General features: G+C 34.1%; 1 long non-coding RNA gene across 1 annotated transcript; it reads left to right on the forward strand.

The window, feature by feature from the left end:
• The first annotated feature begins 1,860 nt into the window (after positions 1 to 1,860).
• LOC127867853 (uncharacterized) lies at positions 1,861 to 8,808 on the forward strand. Its single transcript, XR_008043749.1, has 2 exons — positions 1,861 to 3,106; positions 3,785 to 8,808. It is a non-coding gene; the product is annotated as an uncharacterized LOC127867853 (long non-coding RNA).
• The last annotated feature ends 1,229 nt before the right edge of the window (positions 8,809 to 10,037 follow it).

Here is a 10,037-nt window from a genome sequence, read left to right on the forward strand (position 1 = left end):
CTATTAAATTGGCGAGCTTTTGTTTCAGCGATGTGTCGCATGATTTTCCAGTTGGTGTCATGAGTATTGAATCGGGTGCTGGGTTAATTTCGAAGTCGGCTTTTTTCGGTTTCTTTTGTCCCGTTTTTTTGGCAACACGCGGTTTGCTATTTTTTCGAAGAAGCGTGAGATTTTTAACCGTGCGTTTATCACAGATTCCATCAATATTCAGAGTCATTTTTTACGAAGGGCATTCATAACGTTGCATATAAGTGACACGAGTGTGGTCCTTTATGAAAATTTAGGTTTAGGGGACTCAGAAAATTTAGTTGAAAATCCTAACAAGTATTATTAAAGTACGGAATCCGGATAGTGCTATTAATAATCTCGCCCTACTTTATATACGATTGTGATAAAACAAGTAATATCAAGAAACATGATAATTATAATGACGATTCTATAGTGTGCGGTCATTTATTTTTCAATTACAAATGTTTCACTATGAGTTGTGTATTAGGCAGCAGCGAATTTACTGTGTATCTCATTTCTGGAGAAAATCATATAATGAATTCACTGATAAGGATCTTGTGTATTCATTTAGGATACAATGTATTCATGGCTCAATTCTCACTATTACAGGTTTGGCACACCGTACTGTGTACGAATAAACAATGCATATTAAAAACTTCAAAAACAGAAACACAGTTGAAAGCGAGTTGATACGGATTTATTTGTATTATTCAGTATAATACTTACAAATATACACAATCAATTTTTGCAAAAGATGTTATTGAAATTCCGTAGTATGGTTCTGATATTCTAGATGTGGTCAGAAGATATGACCAAACATTTACAAGGGTGTTTTAATGATATAATAGAATAACACTAACACATACAAGCGTGTTTGTATTTACATTGCCTCGATCAAAATGCTCAACCTTATTCAACATATGAATATTTTTTTTTCTTAACCAAGGAAACATACATGCTTTATGAAATGAACACTTTTTCAGATACGGAATACTATATAAATACTGTGTTTGACGGTAATAGCCGTTTTACTGAGACAGTGAATTGTTATCATGAATAACAATTTACACATAAATATTAACCTTTGTATGGGGGAATTAGGTATTCAGATTCAGGAACAATTGGGGTTAATAGAATCAGATATTCCAATGGCCATAACTTTCTACATAATAGACAGTACATAACTTTCCGCAATTACGCACAACTGCATGTCGCCCTGAATAATGTCCATGAGTTGAAAGAAAATCAATTGAAATTGCAAGGAGATGCGTTCACACAAAAATTATTCTTATACTAAGTATATTGAAGATATAATCATAGGGTCATTATTTCAGTTTAATGGCATGCGATGTTTAAATTTCCGAATAAATGAAGTGTAAAAAAAATGAAATTATTGAATACTAACTATTTACTACATTTAATCTTTAAAAAATCACAATTTGGAAAACTCACGTGTTTTCGCAAATATTGCAAGTTCGCGACTCATTTTCACAATTCTGAAGAATTCGCGACTTCAGAAATTTCACAAATTAGGCATGTTTCTTCAATGGCCATTATATACTTTCTTTAGCGCGTTACATGACTTAACGAGTGTTGGTTTCTATTCAAATCTGCTAAATACTGCGCTCTTAATTAGAATCGCATAAACGGTTTTGGTGGCATTGTTGATGACGTAAATTACTTAGATTATAAGACTTATACTACTAAATGCTGATTGAGCAAATACGACGTAAACAGATCATAATTTCAACAAAGTCATAATCTTGATGCAATTTATGTTTTTATGAACGTGTTTACACGAGCATTAATTTGTACCCGCGCTTTCGGTAAATCTAGTAACCGTTGATAGATATATATAATATTTTATGCACACATAAAAGATTTTATGTCATTGTACGATTTCTTAATTGTTGAACATTATATTGGTTCAAGCCTTATATTTAATTACTTGTGTATAACCTCAGTGTGGGGTCACATGGGCTCTTTTGACCAATCAAATTCAGTGTGGCCCCCTTGGATCCTTCTAGACTAACGTGGTATCCAATATGGTCGAAATTAACAATTACGCTCTTAAGCGATACTTCCAAGGATTAATTTTAATATGATATGATGCCGTTTCATTCCGTTTATGTGAAGGATTATCTCTCGTTGTACGAAGACGTACACCAATGGTGTTATCCCGTGTGATACTAGAAGTTTAAAGGGCAGTTGAACGAGTAAACATGCTTATCAGTGCCGTGTGCAGAAAACTTTGTGACGTATACGCAGTCTTCCGTGAAAGGTTTACAAGATGGCGGCGCCCACAGCGTAATTAGCGCATTTCGCCAGTCACTTTTTTATGCTGGTCAGCTACACAGTTGTCGCTGCCCTGTATCAGTCATACTGATTCAGTTCAGATAAGTATTCTAATTTCTTGTTAACATTTGTGCCTGTCTAAGTTCTGGCTGTTTAAAATATAATTTTACTGCCTTTTTAAGAATGATGATAAATTCGGGTCAGCTCTATATATCTTGTATATTTATTGTCTTATTTAATTTTAAGTTCAGCCTGGGCTTATACTTTATGTATATTTACGACACATTTGTATTATCAGTTAAGCTGGGTTTCCTACTGTCACATTAACAGATGCCATCACGTTTTTATGAAATAAACAATAAAACACCCTTTCATTTTAATCTATATTACCATACCTCATTTATATGGTCAACGTGTGTATTTTAGAATTCTTGTGATGTGTTTTGTTGTGCTATTATTGTTCATGTTTTCTTTATGGCAATTATTTGGTTGTAATATTTTCATTAACATATCCTTGTTAAATACATAACTACTAAAAACTATAAGTATTTTTAATATTCTTAAAAGCTTCATATTCATATATATATCTTATTTGTATGTTTTGTGGTGTGTCTTATAGTCACACTGTAATTTTAACCTTCAAGTTTTGTCTTGTAGTCACATCTGGTCAGTCTATTTGTGACTTGTAGTCACAATAGTTCACATAAGGTTATACCCAAGGAGCGTCCGTAAAGGTGACCGGTAGCTGCGGAATCCCACAGCCCGAGCCAGAGAACAGAAATATCCTTTCACGTATCCTTCAGTTAATGAAAAACCGCGTCTTTATGATGCCAAAAACTTGCTGAAGTTTCTTTCTACATTTTTATTTATCAAACTATTTTCCATTATTATACTTTCATTAATGCTTCATAAGTGTAATATCTATCAATCTTATTTTTTTATATCAATTTTATGTACGGGTATATGTTTTGTAAACACGTTTTGTTTTATATACTTATATACAAAGGTGTTTCATCAAATTAGCAAGTTTCAGGTTTCAAGTATTTGTGTACGTATAACATTTGTGCTCATTATCAGCAAGACATATGTATTTGTATCTATCTCTAAAACCCACTCAAGTGTTATTGTCACTAAAAGCCATGCTTCCTATTTAATATACTGTCATTTACCAGTATGTGTCTTTATGTACTTAAGTCATGAACAATGTGAATCATATTCACAATCTTGAACTCATGGGTTATATACGCTATGAATTATAAAAAAGCAGCTCTTCTTAACATTTGATTATGTTTTCGACTCACAGTATATTTTACAATAGGATTTTGGACACAATTATTTATAATCTCTTTTGCAATATTAATGTAATTTTTGTAATCTGTCATTATATTTTCAAGATTATACCAAGTTTAAATGATTTTAATCATCTGTTCTGTATGCTGCTGGTTTTGTAATATAAGCACGCTGTTAGTTATCATTTCAGGCCATGCCTACCTCTCAACACCGCAATACAAAGGACCTGTCCGCTGGCTGGCCCTTCCTGTACAAGTACTACAAAGGGGCGAAAAGGCACGTTTCCAGCCCTTCCTTTGAACACTACATTAAACCTGCCTACCTCTCAACACCCCTCCTATACAGAGGACCTGTCCACTGACTGGCACTTCCTGTACAAGTACTACAATGGGACGATAAGGCACGTTTCCAGCCCTTCTTATTGAACACTACATTAAACCACGAAGGACCGGAACGAACAATTACGGCTAGAAACAGGAAGACTTCACTCTTCAGAACATTGTGTTTTATCTAGTGATCTTCAGTTTTTTAGTTCTCATTTCATACTTATACATTTTTAATGTTATGTCCGATTATAGTTATCAGCTCAGGCTGATTCTAATGGTTTAGTTCTCTCTGAAGTAAGTATGTTTATGCCTGATTTAAGTTTTTCAGTTTAGACTGATATTGAGGTTATAGTTCTCTACGAAGGAACTATTTTTACGCAGGCCTTGATTATATTTTTCAATATTCGGCCTGATTTTGCTTATTCCGTTCAGGCTTATATTGTGTTATAGTTCTCTACGCAGAAACTATGTTTATGCAGGCCTTGCTTATTCATTGTTCAATATTTGGCCTGATTTTGCTTATACCATTCAGGCTGATATTGTTATTATAGTTCTCTACGCAGAACTATGTTTATGCAGGCCTTGCTTATTTATTTTTCAATATTTGGCCTGATTTTGCTTATACCGTTCAGGCTGATATTGTTATATTAGTTCTCTACGCAGAACAATATTATAGTTCTCTACGCAGAACTATGTTTATGCAGGCCTTGCTTTTATATTTTCCATTATTCAGCCTGATTTTAGTTATACCGTTCAGGCTGATATGGATGTTATAGTTCTCTACGCAGAACTATGTTTATGCAGGCTTTGCTTATTATTATTTTCCAATATTCAGCCTGATTTTAGTTGGACCGTTCAGGCCGATATTGATATTTTAGTTCTCTACGCAGAACTATGTTTATGCAGGCCTTGCTTATTATTATTTTCCAATATTCAGCCTGATTTTAGTTGGACCGTTCAGGCCGATATTGATATTTTAGTTCTCTACGAAGGAACTATGTTTATGCAGGCTTTGCTTATTATATTTTACAATATACAGCCTGATTTTAGTTGGACCGTTCAGGCCGATATTGAGATTTTAGTTCTCTACGAAGGAACTATATTTATTCAGACTGTGCATATATTTTTCTATATTCAAACTGATTTTCAGTATTCCATTCAGGCTGACATTGATGTTATGGTTCTCTACGAAGGAACTATGTTTTATGCATTCCTTGCTTATATTTTTCAGTATTCTTCCTGATTTTAGTTATTCCGTTCAGGACGATATTGAGGATGTAGTTCTCTACGAAGGAACTGAATTTATGCATGATTTTAGTTATTCAGTTCAGTCCATGCTTGTATTTTTCAATATTCTGCAGGATTTTAGTTATTCAGTTTAGGCTGATATTGATACTATAGTTCTCTACAAAGGAGCTATTTTTCCTAAGTTGGGTACCAGATCAGGTCATGCTCGTACTTCTTACATGTTCCGTCTGATTCAGATATCTGGACATGCCATGCATATATTTATCTTTTAATTTCTGCCCAGTCAGGCATCGTTGGGGTTTACTCTACCCCTCTAACTAAACTTATTTCTATTTTTATGACCAAAGTTTTAAACTTATTTTCCCCGTTTTTCTGATTGGTATGTTCCAATTTTACCGTATATGCCAATCTTTACGGGTAGTTATTCTAACAGTTCTAGTGTCAACACATCTTTCCCATTGGTACTTGTTAAAATACCAATTCATTTGATTATACCCTGATGATACTCCTGGGGTTCATAAACCTGTGTGTTGGCGTACTATACGAATAAAATTGCCTTCTGCCCGATAATCTTCATCTCCCAAAAGATGCTTCTGGGTCTAAGATTTTGAAGCTACTGTTGGGCATACTAGTTTTTCATATCTCTGAGTTAAAGGGAATGTCGCCCCACAGGGATCTGCCATATCCCTATGTAAATAAACATGCTCCACTAAGTCACACCAAATAAGAGCAATACGTTTCCTAGGTTTTGTCCTCGAAAACCATTACATATATATTTTCCATCATAATCCATTACCCTTTTTACTTTGCTTACTCTTAAGCGAGTATCGTTAGCCCAGTTCTTTCACGTTTTAAATCAGGGGCTTGTTACCCGAGCTGTTCCATATGGTTATTCCCACAGATATTCCTCTGGATTATTGGTTTTTGTTGTACATGTCACTTTAACTGTCTGCCAGTTTACATCTGCAGCCCAATTGTTTATTACTTTTTGATTGGTCGCTCTTTTTCAAGTACATTTCGAATCTTACTTTTGTCAAGGTTTTTCATATTATGTATATATGTTTACTGACAGTTTATTGTTCCAATGGTCTTTCACTCATTTACTGGTACCTGTACTTCAGGCCAATGCTGGTTGTCTTTCGGTTCCAAACCATAGCTCCATAGTTGTACTACACTATAAAGAAGTGAAACTCCAGCTGCTGGAGCACTATTGAATTTTCATTAAAAACAATTAGTTGGTCCTTTATTTACATTATTGCTTTCCCTGTTTATGTGTTACAATTATTAATTTGCTTTTGTTGTGTTGCTTGACTGTTTATGTTTAACCAACAGTTTAACCCCACAGGTAACCTATTACCAAGGTCTGTTATTAAGGCAATGTTTGCCCCTTTTTTTTTTTTTTTTTTTTTTTGATAGTTTAAGACTGCAGTTCCATTGTTTTACTTTATGATTGCTTACTCCTGTATGGGTACATATTTTTACTTTTGTTGTTCTGCTGTACTATCTATGTTTACCTGATAGGTAAAGGGCGCAGATTGTATTTAAAATTTTACCAATACCCTTTATTAAGGCCAATATGTGTTCATTACTTTTCATATGTTGTCTGATGGTTAAAGGCAGCACCTACATTGTTTTACACTGGGTTCATGATACTACTTAACCACTGCATTTTAATATTTTGCTTGGTCAGGTTCTTGTACATTTAAGGTTAACCTTCTAGTTTAAAGCTGCACATTCATTTTCACCTCTTAACAGGTACCTGTACTTAGTCTGAATTCCAAAATCTGTTGTATACATCTGTTTGGTCATCTTGTTGGTTTAAGGCCGCAGCTCCATTGTATAACATATTATTGTTTACTTTCTTATCGATACAGGTAATTTTTCACCTATAACAAAGGCCTGTAATTAGGGCCATATCTGTTGTATATATCTCCTATGCAGGATGGTTTAGGGCCACAGATCCATTTTTTTACTATATTATTGCTTACTTTTTACCGGTATATCTTTTTTATACTTATTTTCGTTGCTTTGCTTTACAATTTATGTTTACCTGACAGTTTAAGGCTGCAGGTACTTTTTCATCTATTAATAAGGCTGCTGTTTAAGGCAAGTATCTGTTGCCTATATCTCCTATGTTGTCTGGCGGTTTAGTGCTCGGATCGGGGATTATACTATATTATTGATTGCCTACTCTTTTACCGGTACATTGTCTTATTTTATCGTGTGTAGCTTTGCTGTACAATTTATGTTTACCTGACAGTTTTAGGCTGCAAGCAAACGTTTCCCATTTTAACAAGGCTGTTTATTAAAGCCATTATTTGTTGGATATATCTCCTATGTTGTATGACAGTTTAAGGCCGCAGATACATGTTTGTTTGTTTTTCTTCATGATTGTTACTCCTTTAAGTGTGCATCTTCTTACTTTACTTTTGTTGTTTTGCTGTAAAAGTTATGTTTCCCTGACAGTTAAAGGCTGCAGGTAGTCTTTCATCATTTTTACTAGCGCTTATACTTTATACAAATATCGGTTGTTTTATGTCTGACCGGTTAAGGTCGCAGCTCCCATTATTTACATATAGGTCTAAGTCACTCTTGTTGACAATTAGGTTAAGCAGTTCTTATTAACACTGATTTTTTCTGGCAGTATTTTTCTTATGGAGCATACACATATAATTAAGTTATGCTTATTCTAGTGATCGTTGAACACCAATCCTATTGTTGTCACTTAATTTACTTCACTATGTTCTATAATTTGTTATTAATTAGCAGATGGATGATTTTAGCCTAGGGGCTATTTACAAATCAAAGCTTATAATGCTTATTTGTCCTTAATTTTGACATTACCTGACCTTAATCGTAAGGCTACGTTTATATTCATTCAGGGGCAACTACCCCCTTTTCGAATTGCGGTCCTCTCCCGTACTTCATGGGCGGCGGGGTTCCCGTTCCGGTCCCCTTTGTGGCGTGTTTATACCACCCATTATGCCTTTTTGGAAAGAATCTGTTCTATTTTTATCTTTTTTATGGCATTTTATAATAAATGCCCGTTTTCAATCAACAATATTGTGTTTGTTCTTTCCTTCAAGTCATACGAGTCCGTCCGGTCTATGACCTTTTTATTACCACCGAGGACAATACATAAATAATATTTTATGCACACATAAAAGATTTTATGTCATTGTACGATTTCTTAATTGTTGAACATTATATTGGTTCAAGCCTTATATTTAATTACTTGTGTATAACCTCAGTGTGGGGTCACATGGGCTCTTTTGACCAATCAAATTCAGTGTGGCCCCCTTGGATCCTTCTAGACTAACGTGGTATCCAATATGGTCGAAATTAACAACCCACCTCCACCCCTTCTCCGCCATAAGTTTGACTCCCTTACTATGTATGTTTTTACCTGTGTGTAAAACACATTTGTTTCTTATTTTACTGTTATACGCATCAATATTTTTCTTTTATACTTATTTTGGGCGTGTTTTCCCGCCGTCATCACATTCAAATTCATGTTTTTGTATGTGTTTATACGTGTGTGGCGTGTTTATACCACCCATTATGCCTTTTTGGAAAGAATCTGTTCTATTTTTATCTTTTTTATGGCATTTTATAATAAATGCCCGTTTTCAATCAACAATATTGTGTTTGTTCTTTCCTTCAAGTCATACGAGTCCGTCCGGTCTATGACCTTTTTATTACCACCGAGGACAATACATAAAAATATATTTACGTAAAACAATGACACTGCGATAAGATGCACTAACGCGCATAATATAAAATGGTTTAAGAAATCAAGTATATTATGACCAGGTCGGAAATTAACTCATTAGCAATGGTTACCCACGCTTGATTTATAACTAACAGACCCTAAAAACAACGACAATATTTACATAGCTTACAATTAAAGACTATATCAGTTATAAATTATGTCAACCCTCCTGAACATCAACATACAACGGACAGTGAACGAGTACATGTATTTCATCCTCGATCTTATCTGTACAATGAAAACAAGTTCTGTTACATAGCTCATTATTTTCATTCCGGTCGGTCTCTAGCCTGACTACTGAACATACTAATATTCGCGAATAAACCTGAGTTCACAGAAATGAATGCTATTTACATTATTATTTCATGTTTCAAAATTAGTGTGCACTTAATCAACTAGATCTAATAATTAGCACTTACTCATTCGTACAATAACAAAAAATCTGTATAAATTAAGACTCGTTTCATGAAGACTGAAATCAAAATCATGATGAGAGCTCGAATATACGAATTTGAGTTTGTTAGTGAATTTTACTTTAAACGAGAACATTGCACTATGAATGCATACTAATTCGTTGATTTTGGACCAATTCGTACAAGTTTTTACCCGCAGCCTTGGAGCGTTCAAGTCTCTCTCTCTCTCTCTCTGGTGTTAAATGCAATATACGTTTACAATCTCATATTTTTGTGCAGTTATTTCAGCTTGTGGTCTTGTTTACATAAGACGTTTAAAACGATTTTACTACTAGCGAAAGGCAAGTCAGTCTTTCGTTGATTTTTTTGTTCTAAAAAGTGCTTTCTGCAATGCGTGCTTATACTTTTGTAAGATACGCTAAAGAGAAGTACAATTCCTATTACCAAAATATGAATCATTTTCTGCACACGTGAAATGCAAATTATTTCATTGCGAATGAGATGCTAATAGACTGATGTAATGACAGCGATGAATTTAAAGAATCTGTTTGTCTTACATGTACACTATACATGAAAGGAAGGTATCATTACTCTCGTTTATTTTATATATATTATTATGAAAAATTATTTCGTTAAAGGCATAGTCAAACGGAAATACTTTTCATGGTTATTATAATATATCAT

This window comes from Dreissena polymorpha, chromosome 2, assembly GCF_020536995.1.
Source record: "Dreissena polymorpha isolate Duluth1 chromosome 2, UMN_Dpol_1.0, whole genome shotgun sequence".
In the NCBI taxonomy this organism is placed as follows: domain Eukaryota; kingdom Metazoa; phylum Mollusca; class Bivalvia; order Myida; family Dreissenidae; genus Dreissena; species Dreissena polymorpha.